General features: G+C 48.3%; 1 pseudogene; it reads right to left on the minus strand.

The window, feature by feature from the left end:
* The window catches only part of LOC147117026 (uncharacterized), a 62,472-nt pseudogene that overhangs the window by 11,104 nt on the left and 23,882 nt on the right, over nucleotides 1-27,486 (minus strand).

Here is a 27,486-nt window from a genome sequence, read left to right on the forward strand (position 1 = left end):
CACATGGCCTTTATCGCCTTCTTAAAGGTTTGTACGAACCTCTCAGCCAATCCATTTGTGGCTGGATGATATGGGGCGGATGTATAATGCCTTACCCCATTCCTTCTCATAAATTTTTGGAACTCGTCGGACACAAACTGTGATCCATTATCAGAGCAAATCTGCTCTGGCAACCCGTTTCTGGCAAATATGGTCTGTAGGACTGCAATCGTTTTCTCTGTAGTGGTTGAAGACATTTTTATCACCTCAGGCCACTTTGAATGAGCATTCACTGCTATTAAGAACATTGAGCCCATGAATGGACCAGCGAAATCAATATGCACCCGTTGCCATGGAGAGGAGAGCCACTCTCATGGGTGTAGAGGGGCATGCGGTGGTGCATTTTGGACCTTCTGGCATCCTAAGCAGCTCTTAGTTAGGTCTTCAATTTGTTGATCGATTCCCGGCCACCACACATAAGCCCTAGCAAGGCTTTTCATTTTCACTCCCCCCAGATGACCTTCATGTAGCTCATTTAGCACTCTCTCCCTTAACTTGGGTGGAATCACCACTCTGGATCCACACATCACACAGCCCCAAGACCGGAGAAGCAGCGGACCTGCGCGGGAGCAGCCCGAGGCGGCTGAGTATAAGAGGGAGCAGTCAGAGGCCCACAGCCCCGAGACCGGAGAAGCAGCGGACCTGCGTGGGAGCAGCCCAAGGCGGCTGAGTATAAGAGGGAGCAGTCAGAGGCACCGAGGCCCACAGCCCCGAGACCGGAGAAGCAGCGGACCTGCGCGGGAGCAGCCCGAGGCGGCTGAGTATAAGAGGGAGCAGTCAGAGGCACCGAGGCCCACAGCCCCGAGACCGGAGAAGCAGCGGACCTGCGCGGGAGCAGCCCGAGGCGGTTGAATATAAGAGGGAGCAGTCAGAGGCACCGAGGCCCACAGCCCCGAGACCAGAGAAGCAGCGGACCTGCGCGGGAGCAGCCCGAGGTGGCTGAGTATAAGAGGGAGCAGTCAGAGGCACCGAGGCCCACAGCCCCGAGACCGGAGAAGCAGCGGACCTGCGCGGGAGCAGCCCGAGGCGGCTGAGTATAAGAGGGAGCAGTCAGAGGCACCAAGGCCCACAGCCCCGAGACCGGAGAAGCAGCAGACCTGCGCGGGAGCAGCCCGAGGCGGCTGAGTATAAGAGGGAGCAGTCAGAGGCACCGAGGCCCACAGCCCCGAGACCGGAGAAGCAGCGGACCTGCGCGGGAGCAGCCCGAGGCGGCTGAGTATAAGAGGGAGCAGTCAGAGGCACCGAGGCCCACAGCCCCGAAATCGGAGAAGCAGCGGACCTGCGCGGGAGCAGCCCGAGGCGGCTGAGTATAAGAGGGAGCAGTCAGAGGCATACCAATCCAGGTTCCGGGAGAGAGGTAAAAAGTAATCCAAGTGTGACGTCAGCAGGAAGCAGGTAAGTGATTGGTTGGTGAGTATTTCTCTCTTTTCAATACAAGCTTGAATTCTGTGGTGTTAAATTTCTAGGGTCTCTGTGGTGTAGTGGGGACAGTTGGTAAATAAAGCACCCTAGAGTGTACCTGTAACTGGGGTATTGAATAAATTTTTTAATTAATTAAAGGAGTAAGCCATGGCAGGAGAGTTCAGACCCGTGTTCTGCTCCTCTTGCTCCATGTGGGAAGTCAGGGACGCTGCCAGTGTCCCTGACGACCATGTGTGCGGGAAATGCATCCAGCTGCAGCTACTTGTAGACCGCATTGCGGCGCTCGAGCTGCGGGTGGATGAATTTTGGAGCATGCGCGATGCTGAGAGGGTCGTGGATAGCACGTTTAGCGAGTTGTTCATGCCTCAGGGTAGGGCTGCACAGGGGGTGACCATCAGGCGGAGCAACAGAGGCAGGCAGGAAGTGCAGGGAACCCCTGCGGACATCCCCCTTTCAAACAGGTATACCAAGTTGGATACTGTTGAGGGGGATGACTCACCAGGGGAAGGCAGCAGCAGCCAGCTTCCTGGCACCAGGGACGCTTCTGCTGCTCAGAAAGGGAGGAAAAAGAGTGGGAGAGCAATAGTGATAGGGGATTCTATCGTAAGGGGAACAGATAGGCATTTCTGTGGCCGCAAACGTGACTCCAGGATGGTTTGTTGCCTCCCTGGGGCCAGGGTCATGGATGTCACTGTGCGGCTACAGGGCATTCTTAAGGGGGAGGGGGAGCAGGCAGAGGTTGTGGTCCACATTGGGACCAACGACATAGGTAGGAAGGGGGATGAGGTCCTGCATCAAGAATTTAGGGAGCTAGGTAACAGATTAAAGAGCAGGACCTCAAAGGTTGTAATCTCTGGATTACTCCCAGTGCCACGTGCTAGTGAGTATAGGAATGGGAGGATAGAGCAGATGAATGCGTGGCTAAAGAGTTGGTGTAGGGGGGAGGGTTTTACTTTCCTGGATCACTGGGCCTGCTTCTGGGGAAGGTGGGACTTGTACAAGTCGGACGGGTTGCACCTGAACCAGAGCGGGACAAATATCCTTGTGGGGAGGTTTGCTAGCACGGTTGGGGGGGGTTTAAACTAACTTGGCAGGGGGATGGGATACAGAGGGGAGCTGAAATAGGGGGTGATGTGCTGCCAATTATAGAGAAAAAAACAAGTCAGCTTGGTAGACAGGGCAAACATATAAGGGCAAGGCTGGATGGCATCTATTTTAATGCAAGGAGTCTTGCAAACAAGGTGGATGAACTGAAGGTGTTGATAAACACATGGGAGTATGATATTGTTGCTATCACGGAGACATAGTTGAGGGAGGGGCAAGACTGGCAGCTCAATATTCCGGGGTACAGAATCTTCAGGCGAGACAGAGGGGGAGGTATAAGAGGAGGGGGTGTCGCAATATTAATTAAGGAGTCAATTACTGCAGTAAGGAGGGATGATATATTAGCAGGTTCCTCTAATGAGGCCATATGGGTGGAGCTTAAAAACAAAAAGGGGGCAAGCACTTTGCTGGGAGTGTACTATAGGCCTCCAAACAGTCAGGGGGAGATAGAGGAACAGATATGTAGGCAAATCTCAGAGAAATGTGCAAATAATAGGGTAATAATAATGGGGGATTTCAACTTCCCCAATATTAACTGGGATAGTCAGAGTGTGAAAGGCTCAGAGGGTGTAGAATTCTTAAAGTGCATCCAGGAGAGCTTTTTGAGCCAGCATGTAGAAAGTCCTACAAGAGAGGGGGCGGTACTGGACCTAATTCTAGGGAATGTGGCCGGCCAAGTGGAAAAAGTGCTAGTAGGTGAGCACTTTGGTGACAGTGACCATAATATGGTGAGATTTAAGGTGGTCATGGAAAAGGACAGGGATGGGCCGGAAATAAAGGTTCTAAATTGGGGGAAGGCCGATTTTAATAGGATAAGGCAGGATCTGGCCAAAATGGACTGGGATCAGCTACTTGTAGGAAAATCCACATCGGAGCAATGGGAGGCTTTCAGAAGGGAGATTGAGATCATACAATGGCAACATGTTCCCGTAAAGGTCAAGGGTGGTTCCAAAAACCACAGGGAACCTTGGATGTCAGGGGATATACGAGAATGGATTAGGAAAAAAAGGAGGGCTTTTGGCAGATATAAAAGGCTAAAGACGGAGGAAGCCCTAGAGGAGTACAAAAAGTGCAGGGGGATACTTAAAAAAGAAATTAGGAGATCAAGGAGGGACCATGAAATAACACTGGCGAGCAAAATAAAGGAAAATCCTAAGATGTTTTATAAGTATATTAAGGGTAAGAGGATAACTAGGGAAAAAATAGGGCCCATTAGGAACAAAAGTGGCAATCTGTGTGTGGAGCCGGAAGATGTAGGAGGGGTTCTAAATGAATTTTTTGCATCTGTTTTCACTATGGAGAAGGACGATGTAGACATAGAAATAGGGCGGGGGGACTGTGTTATGCTCGAACATATTAACATCGAGAGGGAGGAGGTATTGGCGGTTTTAGCTGGCCTAAAAATGGATAAATCCCCAGGCCCGAATGAAATGTATCCCAGGCTGCTGTGTGAGGCAAAGGAAGAGATTGCGGGGGCTCTAACACATATATTCAGGACCTCTCTGGCCACAGGGGATGTGCCAGAGGACTGGAGAACCGCTAATGTAGTACCATTATTCAAGAAGGGAAGTAAGGAAAAACCGGGGAACTACAGGCCAGTGAGCCTAACATCAGTGGTAGGAAAATTATTGGAAAAAATTCTGAGGGACAAAATTTGTCTCCACTTGGAGAGGCAAGGATTAATCAGGGATAGTCAACATGGCTTTGTCAAGGGAAGATCATGTCTGACTAATTTGATTGAATTTTTTGAGGGGGTGACTAGGTGTGTGGATGAGGGTAACGCAGTGGATGTGGTATACATGGATTTCAGTAAGGCCTTCGATAAAGTCCCGTACAGGAGATTGGTCAAGAAGGTAAGAGCCCATGGAATCCAGGGTGCCTTGGCACATTGGATACAAAACTGGCTTAGTGGCAGAGGGCAGAGGGTAATGGTCGAAGGTTGTTTTTGTGACTGGAAGCCTGTGGCCAGTGGGGTACCACAGGGATCGGTGCTGGGTCCCTTGCTGTTTGTGGTCTACATTAATGACTTGGATATGAATGTAAAAGGTATGATCAGTAAGTTCGCGGATGATACAAAAATTGGTAGGGTGGTAAATAGCGAGGAGGGTCGCCTCAGTCTGCAGGACGATATAGGTGGGTTGGTCAGATGGGCGGAACAGTGGCAAATGGAATTTAACCCGGAAAAGTGCGAGGGGATGCACTTTGGGGGGGCTAACAAGGCAAGGGAATACACAATGAATGGTAAGACCCTAGGCAAGACGGAGGGTCAGAGGGATCTGGGTGTGCAAGTACACAGATCCCTGAAGGCGGCGGAACAGGTGGATAAGGTGGTAAAAAAGGCATATGGGATACTTGCCTTCATTAGCCGAGGCATTGAATATAAGAGCAAGGAGGTTATGATGGAGCTGCATAAAACACTGGTTAGGCCACAGCTGGAATACTGTGTGCAGTTCTGGCCGCCACACTACAGTGATCGCGTTGGAGAGGGTGCAGAGGAGGTTCACCAGGATGTTACCAGGGCTGGAGCGCTTCAGCTATGAAGAGAGACTGGGCAGATTGGGTTTGTTTTCCTTGGAGCAGAGGAAGCTGAGGGGGGACATGATTGAGGTGTACAAAATTATGAGGGGCATAGATAGGATGGATGCTGAGGAGCGTTTTCCCTTAGTAGAAGGGTCAATAACTAGGGGGCATAGATTCAAGGTAAAGGGCGGGAGGTTTAGGGGGGATTTGAGAAAGAACTTTTTCACCCAGAGGGTGGTTGGAGTCTGGAACTCACTGCCTGAAAGGGTTGTGGAGGCAGGAACCCTCACAACATTTAAGAAGCATTTGGATGAGCACTTGAAATGCCATAGCAGACAAGGCTATGGACCAAATGCTGGAATATGGGATTAGATTAGACAGGGCTTGATGGCCGGCGCGGACACGATGGGCCGAAGGGCCTCTATCCGTGCTGTATAACTCTATGACTCTATGACTCTATGACATCACTGTCCCCTGGCATACTGACAGCTGTTCTCTTCTGGATGAGAATGCTGGCAACAGTGAGTCGCCATGAGTTGGCCATCCCCTCACCGTCAATTCATATACCCGAGACAGCGTCAGATCATTGCGGGTCTCCTTCTCTATATCCGCGTTAGTTACTGGCAATCGTTCAATTATTGACGAATAAAATATCTCGATAGGGTCCACTGCTGGTGCTTCCTCCACAGTAGGCAGTGGCAGGCGCGATAGCCCATCAGCGTTCCCATGCTGTTTCGTGCCTTTATATTCTATTTCATATTGACTCGCCCCTAGAAACAGGGACCATCTTTGTAACCGCTGTGCAGTCATCACTGGAATGCCCTTCTTAGGATTAAAGATGGAGACAAGTGGTTGGTGGTCAGTCAGCAAGGTGAACTTCTGCCCATGCAGATAATGGTTGAATTTTTTTACTCCCCATACTAGGCTGAGGGCCTCCCTGTCAATCTGGGCGTAGTTGCGCTCGGCTGAGGTTAGTGACCGAGACGCAAAGGCTACTGGCCTCTCCAACCCGTCAGGGAATTTGTGCAACAGCACTGCTCCAATACCATAGGGTGATGCATCACATGACAAACGAATTGGTAGTGCTGGGTTGAAATGGGCCAACACCTCTTTTGATGTGATCAATTCTTTACACTTCTGGAAAGGTCATCTACGTTCGTCATCCCACTTCCATGGTACCCCTGTTTGCAGTAGGGTGTTCAGTGGGTGTAATACCGTCGACAAATTTGGTAAGAACTTGTGGTAGTAGTTTACCAGCCCGAGGAACGACCTCAGTTGTGACACATTTTCCGGTGCTGGAGCCTTGACTACAGCCTCAATCTTGTCAGGGGACTTATGTAACCCCTCTTCATCAATGACGTGGCCACAATACGAGATCTGTTTCTGGAAAAACTCGCACTTGTGGCGATTAGCTCGTAGCCCATACTCCTTTAATCTGGTGAGCACCTTCTCCAAGTTGGCGAGGTGATCACCGTCATTTCCGCCCGTGATCAAGATGTCGTCCAAACAACACTGGGTCCCTGGAATCCCTTGCAGGACCTGATCCATCGCACTTTGCTGGATAGCCGGAGCCGAGGCTACACCAAACACCAGCCGGTTGTATTGATAGAGACCTTTATGAGTGTTGATCGTAAGGTATTGTTTCGAAGCTTCTTCTACCTCCATTTGCAAGTACGCCTGGTCTACATCAATTTTGGTGAAGCGTTTACCTCCAGATAGCAAGGCGAAAATATGCTCAATTCGTGGAAGCGGATATCGTACTGTGTGAAGGACTGGGTTCACTGTCACTTTAAAATCCCCACAGATGCGGACCTTCTTTGGTTCCCCAGGTGTATTACTCAACGACCTCTTCATTACAGGAACGATGGGTGTAGCCCACTCGCTCCAGTCCACTTTGGACAGTACTCCTGAACATTCCAACCCTTCCAGCTCTGCTTCAACAGCTGGTCTGATCGCATAAGGCACTGGTCTGGACTTCAGAAACTTTGGGCTTGCATTTTCCTCTATTTTAATCGTTGCTGTTATTCCTTTTAGTGTTCCTACTCCCTCCTGGAACACTTCTTTTGCGTCAGTTAGCATTTTTGACAGTCGTCCAGGTGTGACGTCGTCATCCTTTTTGGCCTCAACCTTCAGTGCCTGTATGGAATGCCAATCTAATTGTATCTTCCGGATCCATTCACGTCCTTGCAGTGGTGGTCCTCCATCTGGCAATACATATATATCCATTTTCGGTATTTCCTGGCCTTTATATGTCACTTTCACCCTTATTTTTCCTTTGGGGTAGACTTTTTGCCCCGTATATGTATTCAAGACAATCTCTGTAGCTTTCAAGGGTATGTGTGAAAATAGCCGCTTGTGTATTGATTTCTTTGTGGGTTCAATGACGAGACATTTGTGAAAGAGAATGACTTTTTATCCAAAGTATGTTCAACTCAGTTAACAGCATTTACAGGAGACACCATCTTAGAGATCCCTCTAAAGTGAAACTGAAACTAAACCTAAACTGCTTGTCTCTCACATGACCTCTGCTGGTCAGGCATAAGTAATCAATACATGCAACTATGCTGGTAAGGCATGAAAATCAAACAGGCAAATAACATCACTTTTTGCTGATATCGTTACATCTCCCTTTCTTAAAACAAAAGTATTTTACTTTTAACTAACAACATGTTTTCTTTGTATTAATCTGCATTTTAACTGTAACACTTAATGAACTTACATTATCATTATCATGATCAAGGTTTTTTAACCTTGCTTTGTGTGTTCACATGAAATATGTCAATACACTAGAACTTGAAGAAAGAATAAGATAACATTACTTCCTTCTATAACAATAGTCCTTAAATTTGCTCAATGAGTCTCTCAGGAGGCTTCACGTGTCTTGAGGATTTTCTGATTGATTGTCCTTGAATCTGAGTTGTTGCCTCAGATGATTGGTTCTCAGCTGTGTGATCAGGTTGTTCAACAGTATCAGTCTCTTGACCTGCTGTGGCTGGTCCCATGAGAAGATCCCTACAATTTCTTCTCAGAACAGCACCCTCATCTGTCTGAATGGTGTATAATCTTGGTTGAACTTCACTCAGGACAGTTCCCTTCTGAGTCCATGTGTTTTGTCTTTGAACCTTACTTGGTCACCAGTGTGGAGTTCAGGTAGGTTTTGTGTTCCTCTGTCATAGTAGTACTTTTGCTTTTCTTTCTGTTGCTCTTTGAACTTCCTCACTTTCTCCCCCTCTTTTGTTTTCAGGAGGTTCTCCGTGATGGGTAGGTTTGACCTTAGCCAACGTCCCATAAGGAGTTGGGCTGGTGACTTACCACACTCGAGCGGCGTTGTGCGGTATACAAGCATGCTTTGGTAGAAGTCAGTTCCACTGTCTTTTGCCTTGTACATCAGTCTTTTCACTGTGTTTGCGGGCTCTCCTGGGTCAACAGCTCTGGACAACGTGTCTGCTGTATACATCAGCTTACCCGGTGTGTACGCAACATTCAGTTCATCACAGACTGTCTCTCCTTCGCTTTCCACAACGAGGACTCTCTTTACCAGGTTCAGTCTCTCACAGGCTTTTAAACCTAGTATGGCTTGCACATCCTTTGGCACCACGATTAATGCTAACGTGTGCTCTCTGTCCTTGTGTGTTACTTTGACAATGCATCTTCCTTTCACTGGTATATCAGTACCTGTGTATCCTGTCACTTTCACTTTTATTCCATGTATCTTTGGTCTGGGTCTAATTTTCGTAAAATCAGTCTCTGATATCACATTAACTTGTGCTCCAGTATCCAATTTAAATGGAATGTGTATGTCATTCACTTTTAGTGTCAACCTCCAGTCTCTTTCTTCTTTTTTGTTTTCAGACACAACATCTACATAGAACTCCTCTATGTCGCTTTCATCTACTGCATGGACCTTGCTTTGTTGCATTTGGTTCTTACAGCAACGGGCATAATGGTTGTTCTTGTTGCAACTATTGCATGTTTTACCATATGCTGGACACTTTCTTGGTGGATGCTGTGTACCGCATCGACTACATGACTTTCGATTGTCCCTTTCATTTTCGTTCGCTGCCCACGCCTCTTTTTTCACATTGGCGCGCTCTTTTTGTTAACCGGTTTGTGTCCGTTCATTCTCACTGCATCCACGTTGCAGCTATTGTCACTGAACAGCTCCTTTGCCTGCGACTTCACAGTCTCTGTAGCCCTACACAGTGCTATGGCTTTTCCCAGGTCTAGATCTTGCTCTCTTAGCAGTCTTTCCCTTAGACCATTATCTGGAATACCACACACCAGTCTGTCTTTTATCAGCGAGTCTGTCAGTCCCCCAAATTCAGACGATTTGCTTTTGTTTCTCAGTTCAGTCACATACTGATCAATAGTCTCTCCCATTTTCTGTACACATGTGAAAAATCTGTGCCTCTCAAACGTCACGTTACGTTTAGGTATGCAGTAGGCCTCAAACTGTTCCATTATTTTATCTAGCTTCATTTTGTCTCCATCAGCAGCGAATGTGAAGTTATTATACACCTCCAGTGCTTTATCACCCACGACATGTAAGAACAGTGACGATTTCCTTTTATTACTTTTCTCGTCAGCTCCGATTGCTGATAAATACAACCCCACACGTTGTTTGAACCTTCTCCAATTTTCAGCCACATTACCTGTCAACTGAAGCGTCGCCGGTGGGTGTAATCCTTCCATTTTTTCACTTCGTTAGCTATTCTCTAATGGTAAGTAACGATGTTCTCTTTTGGCTTGCTAATTTGTGGAGAGCTGATTTAACTTCAGGTTTTTTCTCTTCATTTCTTTCAATCACTTCTGACACCATGTATTGATTTCTTTGTGGGTTCAATGACGAGACATTTATGAAAGAGAATGACTTTTTATCCAAAGTATGTTCAACTCAGTTAACAGCATTTACAGGAGACACCATCTTAGAGATCCCTCTAAAGCAAAACTGAAACTAAACCTAAACTGCTTGTCTCTCACATGACCTCTGCTGGTCAGGCATAAGTAATCCATACATGCAACTATGCTGGTAAGGCATGATAATCAAACAGGCAAATAACATCACTATTTGCTGATATCATTACAGCTTGTAGTCTCTTTGATTTATGACTGTTAGAGCTGACCCTGTGTCCAATACCATTTTCACTTGGACTCCATCTATCTTGAGTGTAACCCAGATAGTCTGGTGATCCTCCATTTCTGTTACCTTATGTAGTTTCATACAACCCAGCTCCTTGATTCCAGAGTCTGTGTCACTTTTCTGTTCGTCTGAACCACTGTCCATCACCTGGTGTACATTTTTGTACTTCTCCTGTGGAGATTTCTTACTGTTGGTTTTCTTCCCAGACCTGCAGACTCTTGCTATGTGTTCTGCTTTCCCACACTGTCTGCACACTTGGTCCTTGAACCAACAAACATTCTGGTCATGTGTTGTTCTGCCGCAGCGATAGCACTTCCCTGTTCCATAGAACATTTCATTGGTGCCATATTCTTGCTGTCTCCGTTGTATCTCTGCAGCGCCCCTTGCGGCTGCTTTGTGTGATACTGCCATACTGAAAGCTTTGTCCAGCCTAAGGTCCTTTTCTGATAGAAGCCGTTTCTGGGTTCCTTCACTTTGTAGCCCACACACAAACTTGTCCCTTAATGTATCTGCTAGTCCCGCTCCAAACTGGCAGTGTTTCGATAGCTTGCGCAGTTCCGTTAGGTACTCAGCATTGCTTTCGTCTTTGTGTTGGTTCCTTTTATGGAACTTAAATCGTTCTGCTATCAGCAGCGGTGTGGGGTTTAAGTGGTCCTGTAGGATTTCTACTATGCTTTCAAAATTCTTGTTTACCGGTTTCTCTGGGGGTATTAGGTTTCGCAGTAACCCATAAGTTTTTGCACCCATGGAATTTAACAGAACCAGTGCTTTATTAGCATCTGGCACTTCATTCGCCCTGCAGTACACCTCAATACGTTCCACATATGTCACCCAATCTTCGATTTCATTGTCGAACGTAGAGATACTGCCACTCTTCGGCATCCTTGGGTGTGAGTTAACTGTCAAAAATGGCACCTCCCGCGCTTCCCCTTCTTCTCCGCTGGCACAAAATGGCATCTCCCGCGCTTTCCTTCCTTCCCGCGCTCGCCCTTCTTCTCTGCTGCGGCTTCTAAAAATGGCGTCTCCCGCACTCTTTCTTCTTCTCCGCAGCTCAATGGCGTCTCCCACGCTCCCCTTTCTTCACCTCGTGGACCCTGTTCAGCCCGTGAGCCCTGGCTGTGCTCTGCGCATTTTTATTTTTATTTTTTTCGATGCCGCTCGGTCTCGAACCCCGCTGTTTCTCTACCCTCTCTCTCTCTCCGGTTTGTTTTCTTTTTCTCGACGCCGCTCGGTGTTCAACCCCCGGCTGCGCCCTGTGCTCTTCACCCTCTGTCTTACCCCGTCGACGCTGCTCAGCTTTCTCTCCGCCGTCGGTCAGCTCCAGCCGCCGCTGCTCGGGAAGGGTCTGCGCTGGACCTGCCATCGGTCTCTTGCTGCTCGTCGTGGCTGGGGAACCAAGCCCGGCTCTCCACAGCCTCCCCTGCGAAGTTCAATCTCTGCCTGACTGCTGGGCGATTGCTCGTGGTTGACGCCCGTGTTCCTGGCCTCAACTATTTTTTTTCTTTGTTGCAGGTAGATTCGAATCAACACTCATCGCCACTGTTGGATCCGTGGGTCAGTGGATATGCTGTTATTAAATAATCACATGGATGCTGTCCATTAACAATAAACAGGTCTTTACTGGAGGAGGGTAGTCTCAAGACTGGGGGTACAGAGGCATGCGCAAAGCTTATATACAGGTGTGGTCACTGCCGGTACTACAGTATACAAGAGCTGTAAAAGTAGTTCTGACTTAAAGGCACATACACAACATTGACTACTGCCTCAATCTTTTCAGGGGACTTATGCAACCCCTCTTCATCGATAACTGTAGTGTATGTACCTTTAAGAGAGAACTACTTTTACAGCTCCTGTATACTGTAGTACCGGCAGTGACCACACCTGTATATAAGCCTTGAGCATGCCTCTGTACCCCAGTCTTGAGACTACCCTAATCCAGTAAATACCTGTTGATTGTTAAGTTACAGCATCCGTGTGGTTATTGAAAAACATCATACTCTCAGAATCACGGATCTAACAGTGGCGACGAGTGTCGATTCGAATCTACCTGCAACTCTGCATTTCCCTTCGAGGACTCGCTCCGGAGGGCGGTGGAAGAAAGTCGAGGCCAGAAGCACGGGCGTCGACCACAAGCAACAGGCCAGTCGTCCAGCAGAGAGTGAACATCGCAGGGGAGGCTTTGGAGAGCCGGGCTTGGTTCCCCAGTCACGACGATCAGCAACAGACAGACGACAGGTACAGCGCAGACCCTTCCCGGACAGCGGCAGCTGGAGCTGACCGACGGCGGAGAAAAAAAGCCGAGTAGCGTTGATGGGGTAAGATAGAGGGTGAAGCGCACAGGGCGCAGCCGGGGGTTGAAAACCGAGTGGCGTCGAGGAAAAACAAAATGGAGAGAGAGAGGGTAAAGCAGCAGCCGGGTTCAGGACCGAGCGGCGGAAATGGGAAAGGCGCAAAGAAAGAAAAAAACAAAACGCGCAGAGCACAGCCAGGGCTCAAGGGCTGAACAGTGTCCGCGGGGAGAAGAAGGGAGAGCGCGGGAAACGCCATTGCGCCGCGGAGAAGAAGGGCGAGCGCGGGAAGGAAGGAAAGCATGGGAGACGCCATTTTTTGCCAGCGGAGAAGAAGGGGAAGCGCGGGAGACACCATTTTTGACAGTTAAATCACACCCAGGGATGCAGAAGAGTGGCAGTATCTCTACGTTCGACAATGAAGTCGAAGATTGGGCGACATATGTGGAATGTATGGAGGTGTACTGCAGGGCGAATGAAGTGCCAGATGCTAGGAAAGCACTGGTTTTGTTAAATTCCATGGGTGCAAAAACTTATGGGTTACTGCGAAACCTAATAAGCCCAGAGAAGCCTGTGGGCAAGAATTTCGAAAACATAGTAGAAATCCTACAGGACCACTTAAACCCCACACCGCTGCTGATAGCAGAACGATTTAAGTTCCATAAAAGGAACCAATACAAAGACGAAAGCAATGCTGAGTACCAAACGGAACTGCGCAAGCTATCGAAACACTGCCAATTTGGAGCGGGACTAGCATATATGTTAAGGGACAAGTCTGTGTGTGGGCTGCAAAGTGAAGGAACCCAGAAACGGCTTCTATCAGAAAAGGGTCTTACGCTGGACAAGGCTTTCAGGATGGCAGTATCACACAAAGCAGCCGCAAGGGGCGCTGCAGAGATACAATGGAGACCGCAAGAATATGGCACCAATGAAATGTCCTATGGAACAGGGAAGTGCTATCGCTGCGGCAGAAGGATTGTTGGTTCAAGGGCCAAGTGTGCAGACAGTGTGGAAAAGCAGGACACATAGCAAGAGTCTGCAGGTCTGGGAAGAAAACCAACAGTAAGAAATCTCCAAAGGAGAAGTACAAAAAGGTACACAAGGTGATGGACAGTAGTTCAGATGAACAGAAAAATGACACAGACTCCGAAAGCAAGGAGCTGGGTTGTCTGAAACTACATAAGGTAACCAAAATGGAGGATCATCAGACTATCTGGGTTACACTCAAGATAGACGGAGTCCAAGTGAAAATGGAATTGGACACAGGATCAGCCCTAACAGTCATAAACCAAAGGGACTACAAGCGGCTATTTTCACATATACCCTTGAAAGCTACAGAGATTGTCTTGAAGACGTACACGGGGCAAAAAGTGTACCCCAAAGGAAAAATAAGGGTGAAAGTGATATATAAAGGCCAGGAAATACCTAAAATGGATATATATGTATTGCCAGATGGAGGACCACCACTGCTAGGACATGAATGGATCCAGAAGATACAATTAGATTGGCATTCCATACAGGCACTGAAGGTTGAGGCCAAAAAGGATGACGACGTCACACCTGGATGACTGTCAAAAATGATAACAGACGCAAAAGAAGTGTTCCAGGAGGGACTCGGAACAATAAAAGGCATAACAGCAACGATTAAAATAGAGGAAAATGCAAGCCCAAAGTTTCTTAAGGCCAGACCAGTGCCTTATGCGATCAGACCAGCTGTCGAAGCAGAGCTGGAAGGGTTTGAACATTCAGGAGTACTGTCCAAAGTAGACTGGAGCGAGTGGGCTACACCCATCATTCCTGTAATGAAGAGGTCGTTGAGTAATACGCCTGGGGTACCAAAGAAGGTCCGCATCTGTGGGGATTTTAAGGTGACAGTGAACCCAGTCCTTCACACTTTACAATATCCGCTTCCACGAATTGAGGGTATTTTCGCCTCGCTATCTGGAGGTAAACGCTTCACCAAAATTGATCTAGCCCAGGTGTACTTGCAAATGGAGGTAGAAGAAGACTCAAAACAATACCTTACGATTAACACTCATAAAGGTCTCTATCAATACAACCGGCTGGTGTTCGGGGTAGCATCGGCTCCGGCTATTTGGCAAAGGGCGATGGATCAAGTCCTGCAAGGGATTCCAGGGACCCAGTGTTATTTGGATGACATCCTGGTCACAGGCAAAAATGACAGTGATCACCTCGCCAACTTGGAGAAGGTGCTCACCAGATTAAAGGAATATGGGCTACGAGCTAATCGCCACAAGTGCGAGTTTTTCCAGAAGCAGATCTCGTATTGTGGCCACATCATCGATGAAGAGGGGTTACATAAGTCCCCTGAAAAGATTGAGGCAGTAGTCAAGGCTCCAGCACCGGAAAATGTGTCACAACTGAGGTCGTTCCTCGGGCTGGTAAACCACTACCATAAGTTCTTACCAAATTTGTCCACGGTATTACACCCACTGAACACCCTACTGCAAACAGGGGTACCATGGAAGTGGAATGACGAACGTAGACGAGCTTTCCAGAAGCGTAAAGAATTGATCACATCAAAAGAGGTGTTGGCCCATTTCAACCCAGCACTACCAATTCATTTGGCATGTGATGCATCACCCTATGATATTGGAGCGGTGCTGTCGCACAAATTCCCAGACGGGTTGGAGAGGCCAGTAGCCTTTGCGTCTCGGTCACTAACCTCAGCCGAGCGCAACTATGCCCAGATTGACAGGGAGGCCCTCAGCCTACTATGGGGAGTAAAAAAATTCAACCACTGTCTGCATGGGCAGAAGTTCACCTTGCTGACTGACCACCAGCCACTTGTCTCCATCTTTAATCCTAAGAAGGGCGTTCCAGTGATGACTGCACAACGGTTACAAAGATGGTCCCTGTTTCTAGGGGCGAATCAATATGAAATAGAATATAAAGGCACGAAACAGCATGGAAACGCTGATGGGCTATCGCGCCTGCCACTGCCTACTGTGGAGGAAGCACCAGCAGTGGACCCTATCGAGATATTTTATTCGTCAATAATTGAACGATTGCCAGTAACTAACGCGGATATAGAGAAAGAGACCCGCAATGATCCGACGCTGTCTCGGGTATATGATTTGACAGTGAGGGGATGGCCAACACATGGCGACTCACTGTTGCCAGCATTCTCATCCAGAAAAGAACAGCTGTCAGTATGCCAGGGGACAGTGATGTGTGGATCCAGAGTGGTGATTCCACCCAAGTTAAGGGAGAGAGTGCTAAATGAGCTACATGAAGGTCATCTGGGGGGAGTGAAAATGAAAAGCCTTGCTAGGGCTTATGTGTGGTGGCTGGGAATCGATCAACAAATCGAAGACCTAACCAAGAGCTGCTCAGGATGCCAGAAGGTCCAAAATGCACCACCACATGCCCCTCTACACCCATGGGAGTGGCCCTCCTCTCCATGGCAACGGGTGCATATTGATTTCGCTTGTCCATTCATGGACTCAATGTTCTTAATAGCAGTGGATGCTCATTCGAAGTGGCCTGAGGTGAAAAAAATGTCCTCAACCACTACAGAGAAAACGATTGCAGTCCTACGGACCATATTTGCCAGAAACGGCTTGCCAGAGCAGATTTGCTCTGATAATGGACCACAGTTTGTGTCCGAAGAGTTTTGAAAATTTATGAGAAGGAATGGGGTAAGGCATTACACATCCGCCCCGTATCATCCAGCCACAAATGAATTGGCTGAGAGGTTCATACAAACCTTTAAGAAGGCGATAAAGGCCATGTGCGACGATGAAATTCCACTACAGCATAAGGTGGACAATTTCTTATTAGCCTACCGAAACGCGACACATGCAGTTACCAACCAGACCCCGGCCATGATGTTCTTTAACCGAAGGTTGAGATCTCGTCTGGACTTGCTCAGACCAAATGTGCAAAGAAATGTTGAAGATAAACAATTCCAGTACATCAATGAGAAGCCGACAAGGAGCTTCAACGTAGGACAACCAGTCTTGGCCCGTGACTACCGAACAGGGAAATGGCAACCCGGAACGATATGCACAAGGCAGGGGCCATTAATGTACACAGTGGATGTCGGGGAGAACATTGTGAGATGCCACGTTGATCAGATCTTAGCGTCACAGGAACGAGTCAACCCCATGACTTGCGTACCTGGCGATGAACCCGACATACCGGTAGCATCTACCTCCGAACCAGTAGCAGTGGAACCTGATGCACTAACCGATAAAAAGGGTCCAGAATCGCCTCCGCACCAAGAACAAGAACCTCAGGAAAGGCGCTATCCCGAAAGGATCAGGAAGCCGCCCCAAAGACTGAATCTATAAATGGACTATTGTTGTTGAATGTACATGTTAAAGTGTTAATTGTTATTTGAATATTATGGGTACTACTAATCTGAAAGGGGAGGAATTGTAGTGTATGTACCTTTAAGAGAGAACTACTTTTACAGCTCCTGTATACTGTAGTACCGGCAGTGACCACACCTGTATATAAGCCTTGAGCATGCCTCTGTACCCCATTCTTGAGACTACCCTACTCCAGTAAATACCTGTTGATTGTTAAGTTACAGCATCCGTGTGGTTATTGAAAAACATCATACTCTCAGAATCACGGATCTAACAATAACGTGGCCACAATACGAGATCTGCTTCTGGAAAAACTCGCACTTGTGGCGATTAGCTCATAGCCCATATTCCTTTAATCTAGTGAGCACCTTCTCCAAGTGGGCGAGGTGATCACTGTCATTTTCGCCCGTGACCAGGATGTCGTCCAAATAACACTGGGTCCCTGGAATCCCTTGCTGGGCTTGATCCATCGCCCTTTGCCAAATAGCCGGAGCTGATGCTACCCCGAACACCAGCCGGTTGTATTGGTAGAGACCTTTATGAGTGTTGATCGTGAGGTATTGTTTCGAGGCTTCTTCTACCTCCATTTGCAAGTACGCCTGGGCTAGATCAATTTTGGCGAAGCGTTTACCTCCAGATAGCGAGGCGAAAATATCCTCAATTCGTGGATGCGGATATTGTACCGTGTGAAGGACTGGGTTCACTGTCACCTTAAAATCCCCACAGATGCGGACCTTCTTTGGTTCCCCAGGCATATCACTCAATGACCTCTTCATTACAGGAATGATGGGTGTAGCCCACTCGCTCCAGTCTACTTTGGACAGTACTCCTGCACGTTCCAACCCTTCGAGCACTGCTTCGACAGCTGGTCGGATCGCATAAGGCACTGGTCTGGCCTTAAGAAACTTTGGGCTTGCATTTTCCTCTATTTTAATCGTTGCTGTTATGCCTTTTAGTGTTCCGAGTCCCTCCTGGAACACTTCTTTTGTGTCAGTTAGCATTTTTGACAGTCGTCCAGGTGTGACGTCTTCATCCTTTTTGGCCTCAACCTTCAGTGCCTGTAAGGAATGCCAATCTAATTGTATCTTCCGGATCCATTCATGTCCTAGTAGTGGTGGTCCTCCATCTGGCAATACATATAGGTCCATTTTAGGTATTTCCTGGCCTTAGTATATCACTTTCACCCTTATTTTTCCTTTTGGGTAGACTTTTTGCCCCGTGTACGTCTTTAAGGCAATCTCTGTAGCTTTCAAGGGTATATGTGAAAATAGCCGCTTGTAGTCCCTCTGGTTTATAACTGTTAGGGCTGATCCTGTGTCCAATTCCATTTTCACTTTGACTCCGTCTATCTTGAGTGTAACCCAGATAGTCTGGTGATCCTCCATTTTGGTTACCTCATGTAGCTTTAGACAACCCAGCTCCTTGCTTCCAGAGTCTGTATCACTTTTCTGTTTGTCTGAACTGCTGTCCATCACCTTATGTACCTTTTTGTACTTCTCCTGTGGAGATTTCTTGCTGTTGGTTTTCTTCCCAGACCTGCAGACTCTTGCTATGTGTCCTGCTTTTCCACACTGTCTGCACACTTGGTCCTTGAACCAACAATCCTTCTGGTCGTGTGTTGTTCTGCCGCAGTGATAACACTTCCCTGTTCCATAGGACATTTCATTGGTGCCATATTCTTGCGGTTTCCGTTGTATCTCTGCAGCACCCCTTGCGGCTGCTTCGTGTGATACTGCCGTGCTGAAAGCCTTGTCCAGCGTAAGATCCTTTTCTGATAGAAGCCGTTTCTGGGTTCCTTCACTTTGAAGCCCACACAGAAACTTGTCCCTTAACGTATCTGCTAGTCCCACTCCAAACTGGCAGTGTTTTGATAGCTTGCGCAGTTCCGTTAAGTACTCAGCATTGCTTTCGTCTTTATGTTGGTTCCTTTTATGGAACTTAAATCTTTCTGCTATCAGCAGCGGTGTGGGGTTTAAGTGGTCCTGTAGGATTTCTACTATGCTTTCGAAATTCTTATTCATGGGCTTGTCTGGGGTTATTAGGTTTCGCAGTAAGCCATAAGTTTTTGCACCCATGGAATTTAACAAAACCAGTGCTTTCCTTGCATCTGGCACTTCATTCGCCCTGCAGTACACCTCAATATGTTCCACATATGTCGCCCAATCTTCGACTTCATTGTTGAACGTAGAGATACTGCCACTCTTCGGCATCCCTGGGTGTGATTTAACTGTCAAAAATGGCATCTCCCGCACTCTCCCTTCTTCTCCGCTGGCACAAAATGGCGTCTCCCGCGCTTTCCTTTCTTCCCACGCTCGCCCTTCTTCTCCGCTGCGGCTTCTAAAAACGGCGTCTCCTGCGCTCTTCCTTCTTCTCCGCGGCTCAATGGCGTCTCCCGCGCTCTCCTTTCTTCTCCCCGCGGACACTGTTCAGCCCTTGAGCCCTGGCTGTGCTCTGCGCGTTTTTTTTTGTGCGCCTTTCCCGTTTCCGCCGCTCGGTCCTCTTTACCCTCTCTCTCTCTCCGTTTTGTTTTTCCTCGACGCCACTCGGTTTTCAACCCCCGGCTGCGCCCTGTGCGCTTCACCCTCTCTCTTACCCCTTCGACGCTGCTCGGCTTTTTCTCTGCCGTAGGTTGGCTCCAGCCGCCGCTGTCCGGGAAGGGTCTGCGCTGTACCTGTTGTCAGTCTGTTGCTGCTCGTCGTGGCTGGGGAACCAAGCCCGGCTCGCAACAGCCTCCCCTGCGATGTTCACTCTCTGCTGGACGGCTGGGCGGTTGCTCGTGGTCGACGCCCGTGCTTCTGGCCTCGACTTACTTCCACCGCCCTCCCGGAGCGAATCCTCGAAGGGAAATGCAGAGTTGCAGGTAGATTCGAATCGACACTCGTCGCCACTGTTAGATCTGTGATTCTGAGAGTATGATGTTTTTCAATAACTACACGGATGCTGTAACTTAACAATCAACAGGTGTTTACTGGAGTAGGGTAGTCTTAAGACTGGGGGTACAGAGGCATGCTCAAGGCTTATATACAGGTGTGGTCACTGCCGGTACTACAGTATACAGGAGCTGTAAAAGAATTTCTCTCTTAAAGGTACATACACTACAGTTCCTACAATATATTATTTTTCTTGGCATTAGTGCTCCTTGTAAGAAGTCCAATTCAGGGAGAAAAAAGTCTTACGGGTGTAACTTTTCAAATGTGTTCCACTCGTGGAATTGGACGTTGGAAATTTGGGCACGTGGAGTGCACCATTTTGTGTAAAATGTGCTGCCAATTTGTTATCATCCATTTTTTGCTACCAAAACTCTGCTGCTTGTATCCTAACTAGGACCAAGTACACTCACCGTCACCCCTGTGCTCGCTGACCTATATTGGCTCCTGGTCCGGCAATGCCCGGTTTTATTATTCTCTTCCTTGTTTTCAAATCCCTCCATGGCCTCACCCCTTCCTATTTTTGTAACCTCCTCCAGCCCTACAACACGCCGGGATCTTTGCTCTCCTCCAATTCTGGCATCTGCGCATCGCCGATTTCCTTTGCTCCACTATTGGTGGCTGTCCCTTCAGCTGCCTCGTCCCTAAGCGCTCTAATTCCCTCCCTAACCCCCTCCGCCTCTCCACAACTCTCTCCTCCTTTAAGACGCTCCTTAAAATATACCTCTTTGACCAAGCTTTTGGCCACCTGTCCTGATATCTCTTTATGTGGCTCGGCATCTGATAATGCTCCTGTGAAGCAGCTTGGGATGTTTTACTACATTAAAGGCTCTATATAAATTCAACTCCTCAGATAATGGATGACATTCAGGCTTTGGCTGATAAGTGGCAAGTAACATTCGCGCCACACAAGTGCCAGGCAATGACTATCTCCAAAAAGAGAGTCTAACCACGGCCCCTTGACATTCAACTGTGTTACCATTGCCAAATCACCCACCATCAACATCCTGGGGGTCACCATTGGCCAGAAACTTAACTGGACCAGCCACATAAATACTGTGACAACAAGAGCAGTCAGAGGCTGGGTATTCTGCAGCAAGTGACTCGCCTCCTGACTCCCCAAAGCCTTTCCACCATGGCTTAAGTCAGGAGTTTGATGGAATAATCTCCACTTGCCTGGATGAGTGCAGCTCCAACAATACTCAAGAAGCTTGGCACCATCCAGGACAAAGCAGCCCGCTTCATTGGCACCTCATCCACCACCTTAAACATTCACTCATTCCACCACCGGCGTACCGTGGCGGCAGTGTGTACCATCTACAAGATGCACTGCAGCAACTTGCCAAGGTTTCTTTGGCAGCACCTCCCAAACCCACAACCACTGCCACCTAGAAGGACAAGGGCAGCAGGCGCATGGGAACACCATCACCTCCAAGTTCCCCTCCAAGTCACACACCATCCTGACTTGGAAATAGATCGCCGATCCTTCATCGTCGCTGGGTCAAAATCTTGGAACTCCCTGCCTAACAGCACGGTGGGAGTACCTTCACCGCACGGACTGCAGTGGTTCAAAAAGGCAGCTCGCCGCCACCTTCTCAAGGGCAAGTAGGGATGGGCAATTAATGTTGGCCTTGCCCATATCCCGTGAACGTACAGAAATTTCTTTTTTTATTGTTGTTGTGATAAGCTTGTCAAAGATGAAAGGGATTAAATTGGGCTGTGTAGCACCCATTTTTTAGGCACTTTGCTGCTATTTATGATTTCAAAATGGGGTCCACAATGGTGTGCATACATCAGACAGGAACTGCGCAGGATGCCATCTTGGTAAAGGGGTTGCACATGCGTGTGCACCTAATGACCACTGGCTGCATGCAGAGCAGTGAGATCCTGACACGTATCAACATGCAACACTGATTTGAGGCCACCACTGCCATTTTGCAACTCACATTCCAGCCAATCTCGCACAGCTGAATACAACATTAAACAACATGATGGACCCTCCATCAGTGCTATTTAAAGGGCTCTTGGAGTACTTACAGGTTAGTTGCTGGATTATTTATTCTGGCTGCTGGTACAATTTTGGAGGTTTCCTATACTTGGCTAAAGTTTTAGTACTCTACAGGGAGTGATCTGGCTGCTCTGGCAGCATTTTTTTGTCATTTAAAATACTTACTGAATGAAGTTGCTTCCAGGCATGGGTGGCTTGGTAGGGCTACCTCTGGGAATTGCACATAACTGGAAGAATGAAGAGAGGCCATGCAAAGCAGGACAAGCTGCTAGAAGAGGGAAGGAAGAGTAGGGGGAGAAGGGCTCTCAGCAGGAGGCCATATTCGCCGAGAGTCTTCAGGGAGCAATTCTCTTACCTGAACCTCAGCAAGCACCAATGTATGAGATGTCTTTGCTTCACAAAAGAGGTTGTGAGTGAAATTAGGAAACATTTCTATGCACAAAGGGTGATAGAAGTTTGGAACTCTCTTCCGCAAAAGGCAATTGATGCTAGATCAATTGTTAATTTTAAATCTGAGATTGATAGCTTTTTGTTAACCTTAGGTATTAAGGGATATGTGCCAAAGGCGGGTATATGCAGATCAGCCATGATCTCATTGAATGGCGGAACAGGCTGGAGGTGCTCAATGGCCTCCTCCTGTTCCTATGTTCCTATAAATCTGTCAACTGCTGCAGCCTCAAAGCAGGGCAAGGATAGCATTGCCTATGGTTGTCAAGGTGACCATGGCTCTTAGTTTTTATACCTCTAGCTCCTTTCAGGCTGCTGCTGGAGATATAAGCAACAGTTTGCAGTGCATTGCTATATAAGGGAGGTCACTGAGGTTCTCCATACAATGAGAAATACATTCATCTCATCGCCTCCTGCCAGTGTCAAGCAGGCAGAGTGAGCATAAGGGTTTGCATGGATTGCAGGTTTCCCCATGGTGCAGGGTACCACTGACTGCATGCATATTGCCTTGCATGCTCCTCATCTGCATTCAGCCATATTCATCTACAGAAAGAGATTTCACTTCCTCAATGTGCAGCGAGTGTGCGATCACAGGTAGCGCATCATGCAGGTGAATGCTCGTTATCCTGGCAGCAGTCACAATTCCTTGATTCCGTGGCTGTCCTCTGTGCCACCTCTATTTGAACCAACACAGCAAGTCAAAGGCTGGCAACTGGGCGACAAGGGTTATCCCCTCATGGCATGGCTCATGAGTCTGGTCAGGAACTCACGTATACATGCACAGCAGGCCTTCACTGAGAGTCATGCTGCCACAAGTAACATTATAGAGCTCACCAATTCTTGCCCCACCCTCTTTATCTTTCCTCTATCCCTGACCATCACATCATCCTCTTTCTAACAACACAGAAATAAAACCCACCAGCAAATGTAAATTTAAATGCAAATTTATCAATTCACTCAGTAAATAATGCATACAAAATGAAGCGAATCACCCTTGTGCATACCCTTAGTGCCTGTCTTCTGTGTACCTTTAACATTTCCTAGTGCTCCTACAGGGTGCTTTCCCAGTGTCTGCAGCATGGGAGGTGGAAGGCTGCTCGCCTCCAATTGAAGTGACTGCAGATGGCCTTGGAGGATAACCTCGAGCAGCTCTGGGCTTCAGACTGCACCATGTCAGCCTGGGTTGCAGCAGTCAAGGCTGGCTGGCTGACAGGCAAAATCAAGGCACTGTTGGAGTGGCAGGTATGGGAGCAGGTTCCTCTTCCATGGAGCCATTGCCACTCTCCCAGGGCGGCGCCACGATGGCAGCAGTCTGAGCTTGCAGGGCAGCAGTCTGAGATTCCACTGCAGCGCTCAGACCTTTTGAGTGAAGCTGTTTGTGTTGCAATGCAAACTGTGACATCGGTCATCAGACGCTGCATCATGGTACGTTGATGGAGGTGACAACCTGCTCCATGTTGGAAAGGATGGGCTCCAAGCTCTGCGCAAAGCCCTGTGCCAAGTTGGCATTGGACTCCTCCATGCTCCTTGACATTGTGTGCAGGCTTTCTGGCAGGTTTTCCAATGCACCAAGCATTTGGTTGTGTATGCCCTTCAACCTTCTTCTGTAGCCTGGCCCATCGAAGTCCTCATCTGAGTCCTCTGCAGCAGAACTAGCCCTCTGGGGAGCTGACACTTGTGGTATCCTTTCCCTGCTCCTGGCTCCTGCGCACATGTGCCTGTTGTCTCAACACGTGCAGATCCCTCCTCTATCCTAGCCTCTGAAATACACACAGTGTCAGTCTCTGAGCTGGTGGCTGCAAATGTAAGATTGTGTGACGGTGTCTCTTCATCTCCACTGTCTTCTTCCTCTTCCTCCATTGTCTGGGAAGGTTCCAGTTCTTTGATATCTGAAATGAGACAAGGACAAGCGTTGGGTTGTGGTGAGGGGAGAGGGGAAAGCAAGAAGGGCGTGCTTACACCACCAGCAGCTTGTGAACCAGAAGCGGTTGTGACATGAGGGAGAAGTGGGAAGAGAGAAGGAGAATTAGGTATGCAGAGACCCTCATCATTGCTCCCTCCAGTGCCACCCGTGGCCATGGCCTCAGTGATGGCCCTTCCCATGATGGCCAGCACTGTCTCCTCCATGAAGGTTAAAACGTGCAGGAGCGCTTATCCTCCTCCAGTATTTTGCTGCTACCTCCTGTTATGCGTCGCCTTCTCCTGCAAGAAAGAGGGAAGTGTGCCAGTGAATGTCCTGCAATATGTTTTGGGGAATGTGACTACCATGATTGAATAGCGGCTAAATGTGTACAAGCTGTGAGTTGTGCGTGTGAGGCTTGCAATAGTGCTAAGTGTGTGAGAGTGAGTGTAAACCATATAAATTTTAGGGTTGAGTATTGATTGATAAGAGATTGTTGGTAGGTGGGTGATGCGGGTGCAGTGAATTGAGCAGTGGATGAGGCTAGTGGTACAGTTGGTAGGATGTGCCATTTGAAGATGAACTCACTCACCTTGACAACTGATGTCAGATTGTTAAAACTTCTTCCTGCACTACATCTATGTTCTTGAAGCTATACTCTTGGTATTGGCCGCCGCTGCTGTAAGATTCGAAAATTTTCAGCAAAAATCACGCAAGAAAACTGGATAAAAAAATAAGACTGTTTATTGACCAAAGTAAGCTTGCACAGAAAAACCTTTGATAAAAGGGCATACAAAATGGCCGCCAGGCCCCGTGATCAGTTTCTGAACCAGTTTATTTCTGTTACTGCAAGCTAGACAGGCTTGTGGATTGAAGACAGTAAACCCGCGAAAGCCAGTATCTGGGAACCGAAACTCAGAGCAACAGCATACATATTCAATGGATTATAAGTACAGGATGGGGCCCATCAAGATATGGGCGGACAATGTAAAAACACTTATACCCATTTATCGTACAAAGGAAAAACCGTTTAGCAGCCATCAAGGAAAATGTCCGGACCGATCAATATGCGAACCGAGCCGCGGTGACAATGCAAAGGACATTAAAAGACATTATCGGCCAGGAAGGCCAGTTTAAGTTATCACCGGCTCCGTTACAAGACAAAGCGCCCCTGCAGAGATTTCTGCCCGCCAAAATTAATACAAAGACAGGACTATGATTTGGCGGGAGATAAGACTGTCCCAAAAGAGTATAACTATGGATTGAAAGTCCATCTAAGTTACTTCTTCACTGCTACGGCTTCTTGTTGGGCGACTTCAGGCTTCCATTTCTTCAAGAACTTTCTTCTACGAGGAACGAACGAAGGGCGGACGGTGCCCGGATCGGCGCCTCTTCTACTTCGGCAGATCGATGAAAACGTTTTCGTCTTTTTAAAGACGGACGGTTTCGGAAAAAGGACAACGTGGCCGGTGTTCAGCCAAACAAGGCTCGGCCACGACGAGAAGACGACAAGGGTGGCCCGGGTACTGGGGTCGGGAGATCATCGACGACCCAGGCCGACGGAGAAGAAACCCTCTGGAGAACCGGCGATCGATGCCACAAGATTCTCCCATGTGCATAACCTGCATCTAGGTCTACTCCACGAACAAAAATCCACGACAGGCCTAGTGGATCTCAACCTTGATGAGCGCTCATCGAGGCTGGGTCTACCCCACCGCCTCGAGGGAGGAGAGAATATCGACTGCGCCAGAAGCTTCCAATCCACGTGACGACGGGAAGCGGTGTCAAAAAGGCTGCGAACCCCTTTTCGCGATTTCGAGAGTGGTGAGCATGATCCCAAGTTCCCCAGGTCGAAACTTAGTTTAGGTATAGGGGAGGGAGTTAAGGGAAATCGTAATGTGTTTCCCCTTTTACGATGTGCCGTGTGTTCCCCATTTCCATAGAGTCAAGTTCATAAATTTGTGCATGATTGTAGTTACTTTAATCTGTGCCTATGACATGTATTTTGTAATGCTTCAAACTGCTCAAAAATAAAAGCATCCATTTTGTGCTATTCAGCCTGGTCTATTGAGTCCTCTTCTCTGCACTACTGTTCTCTGCATCTAAGTCCAAGGTCTAGAACCGTAGGGGGGGGGTGGGTCGAACCACTCAAGGGTAATTCTTGCACGAAGCCTGGCAGGGGGCCAGAACGGGCAAGAGAGCAGGAAAAAAACCCCTACAGAAATGGCGACCGCAGCAGGACCTTGGCAGCAGGAAAGTAGTGTGTTAGATCAAGATCTGAATAAACGAAATGTGATGGATGAAAGAATAGCAGATTATGTTTTCGGAAAAGTCAACCTCACAAAACAATGGATATCTGATCTACTAAGGGATAGGCGCCCGCTAGACGCAGCCATCAAGTGGACAGCGGGTAGAGAGCATAAGAAATCTGTAGAAAAGGCGGTCTGGCTGATGTGCTACAAGAAGCAAGTCCAGCTTTTGGACCAGGTAGTTGCAGCACAGACAGTCCAGATCAACGGCTTGCTTAAAGACGTGGAGGAAAAGGTTGCGGGAGGTCAAAAACTGATTGAATCGCTTGACGCGCTGAATCAGGAATGCCGCTCTGTAATTCGCTGCCACGAAACCCGGGTAGAATATTTAAAATGTCAGGTCGTTGAGGCCAAGGCCAGTGAAGGTAGAATGAGAGAGAGGTGTTTCCGTCTAGCCAAACAAGTAGATGCCCAAGAGGAAAAGCTCCTGGGAGCCAGGGCAGCATATAAGATGGCCATGGAGGATAGATCTGAGAACACCGACCACAGCGCTTGCCGCCAGGAGCTAGAGGACCTGAGAAAGGCCCTAGCGAAGGCAAACGGGTTGGTGTGTCTCATAAATCCACCAGCGAGTCAGCTGTTGCTAGCCAAGGAATCCAAAAGACCGATTCCACAAGAGGCAGTTGGGGTACCAACCCCCGAACCTTCTGCGCCTCCTGCCTATGAGGAGTCTTGGACTCCGGGACAGGAGATGGAGACGGTAGAGGAAGAGAGCCCTGAGGTAGAGCAACCCCAGACAGTAGAGTCGGGGCCGGCGCCGATGTGTCCAACGAGACACCGGAGGCTCGGTCCAAATGAAGAAAATGGCGATGACGGACCCCTTGAGAGTCAGATCATAATGCCTCATAGCGCACGACAGCTAAGAGAGATGATAAGTCACATCCCAAAACTCTCCGAGTCAGGAGATCCCTCTGTGCATTTCAGGGACGTGGAGCAGACCGCAGCAGTCAATGACTGCGACGGGGTTGAACAGTCTAAAATGCTGCTGTTCTCCCTGGACAGTTCGCTCCTCCAGTGTCTCCCTGACGAGAGCAAGAGAGGGCAC

This window comes from Somniosus microcephalus, chromosome 5 (assembly GCF_052327205.1).
Source record: "Somniosus microcephalus isolate GS21.2 chromosome 5, FLI_Smic_1.0, whole genome shotgun sequence".
In the NCBI taxonomy this organism is placed as follows: Eukaryota; Metazoa; Chordata; class Chondrichthyes; order Squaliformes; family Somniosidae; genus Somniosus; species Somniosus microcephalus.